The sequence below is a fragment of the Xiphias gladius genome, chromosome 9, assembly GCF_016859285.1.
Source record: "Xiphias gladius isolate SHS-SW01 ecotype Sanya breed wild chromosome 9, ASM1685928v1, whole genome shotgun sequence".
NCBI classification, from domain to species: domain Eukaryota; kingdom Metazoa; phylum Chordata; class Actinopteri; order Istiophoriformes; family Xiphiidae; genus Xiphias; species Xiphias gladius.
The window spans coordinates 4,572,309-4,574,712 of record NC_053408.1 but is presented as its reverse complement, the minus strand read 5'-3'; positions in this window follow the sequence as shown (position 1 = coordinate 4,574,712).

Genomic DNA, 2,404 nt, shown 5'->3' with positions numbered 1-2,404 from the left:
GGATGCTGGCTTTATGTGCTGCTGTCATCCCTTTGCATGCCTTTGAAAAGCTGAATGGGTACATCCCAGGAAACCGGCAAAAAAAAAAAAAATGATTCAGGGCCCAGGTACACAGTTGCTCCCTTGAGCTCATCGGAAGGTGTAAAATGGGAAACCAAATTCCAGGGCCGCACAACTGAGCAGCTTTTTGAATGAGCTTCCCTTTTTTGTTGTGGGCCTTAACAATGGCAACTCAGGATCTGGGTGGGAGCGTGTGTCGCTCTACAAACAGTTTTTTGTTTTTTTTCTGTCCCATTCAACTCACTGCAGGCATGTCTATCTTTAGCCATGACACTGACGGGGTTAGCAACTGAAAGAGAACTTCAAGAGAACCTTCGGAATAATTTCACCCCGAACGGAAAACTGACAGCTTTCAGTCCCAGTCAAAGGCACTTCCTCTCATTGAAACCCATGCGTCTTTTGTGTGTAAACATCGTATGATATAACCACCCCCGAGTCACGACAGGTCATCCCCCTGTGTGACACATTCCCTGTGCAACATTGTCACTGTTGGCCGACAGCGTGGAGGAGGAAGTGCAGATGAACCCCGGGGCACGCAGAGGTCGTGTCTACTTAACCCCCTGGCCTGTCAGCCAGTCAGTTGTCAGTGCTCTGCTAACGGTTGACCCGGGTAAGATTTGCAGGGTCACAGGGGCTTCAGTTTGACGGGCAGCTCACTTATACGTGGCAGAGACACTCCCGCGTTGACAGACAGTGTCCCTGCTGGTCATAGTCAATGGCTGCAGAGTCTCGTTAGAGCAACTCTTTTCAGCTTTGATTGATGGAAAATTGAAGCTGACAAGCGACTATAAATATATTCATCGTATGTGGTCTGTTAAAAGCATAAAAACACTTATCTTTTCTCATACTGAACTGAAAGGCATTCACGATGTCTGGTGTGCTTTTAAAAACAGGTGACTCACCTGTTTTGGAAACTCTAGCACATAAAAAAAAAAAAAAAACATAAAGCAAAGCCCTAATCCCAGGTGACCGTAATATAATTGAGGCTTGCGTTGAAAACGGCGCCCTGGTAAAATTAAACATTGTTGTTTACTGAGTCGGGTTTTTACCTGCATGGGTGGGGTGTTGACAGAGAGGGGAAGGACAGAAAGAGGGAGCCAGCGAAACAGCGAAAGAAGAGACGCGAAAACAGTGGGACATGTTGGAATGCTAGATTAGGGGAGAGGAGGGGGCAAAGGAGGGATTGTGCAATACCTGCACATCTGGTAAATCTATCTCATCTGGTCCATTCTCCCCTTAGTTCACAGCTAACAAGCGTGCTCTGTCTGCAGGCTGCCATTGAGGGAAGGTTATGCAAACATGCAACTTTTATGTACTTGCTGACCTGCCTGTGTGTGCGTGTGTGTTTTAAAGGTAATTGAGCCGTTGGTGATAACAGCGCACCGTATTTTTTTCATTGAACTAATGTGACTGGCCGTTCACGGAAGTCTTAAAACAATGATGGGATTTTTTTTTTTTTTTTATCTCATGCTCATCAGGAGGAGAGGAGGATTAATGTTTGGTTTTTGGTGACAGCACCTTCAGGGGTTATCCTGGCCTGACGCTGGGCGGTCGGACGGATTCCTTTGTCTGTTTACTGCCTGCGGGGGAGGAAACACATGGGGGTGTCAGTCAAATTTATTATGCACATACGTAATTAAAGCAGTTTGAACATGTCACTGCTTTACTTTTTTGTGTCAGAAACACTAAAAGGCCGCAGTCGGAACGTTTAGCGAGGCAGTGCCTGCGCTAAGAGCTCGTTCCCCTTTGTCCAAGTATGTTGTTTACACTTGGAGCAGCTCAAGAGATGTGACCCATTCATAAATTTTCTTCCCTGCGTGCGTAAGAGGAAGTGTGTGCCCCCCCCCCCCCCCAGTCCTCGGCTGCTCTCTCGTTCGGTCTTCATTCATAAAAAAGCCCTACAGTACTACAGATCCCCCCCCCCTCTCTGATGCCCCCCTCCTGTCCAAGTGGATACTCCAAACCCCTCCCTCCCTTCCTGTGTCTATACAAACTAAGTCAAATTTAAAAATCTGGACACCCCCTCCCCCCTTTCCCTTTTCTCTCTCTCTCTCTCTCTCTCTGTCTCTCCCCACACACACACACATTGAGTGTTCCAAGATGTGAACTAATCCAGCGAATTCGGGGCTGTGTGGGACGATTGTTTAGTTCTGTGCCTTGCACTAATTATATAGGAAGTTGCGGCTATAGAATGCTGTTACAGTGCTTTTCACAGAGCACGTTTAGGAAGAGAGGAGGTGAAGTAGAGAAGAAAAAGAAAGAAAAGAATGAACACATGCAACTGTGCTAACTCATTCAAAATCGGCCTCCTCTTTATTTGTTATTCATTTATTATTGATCTTTA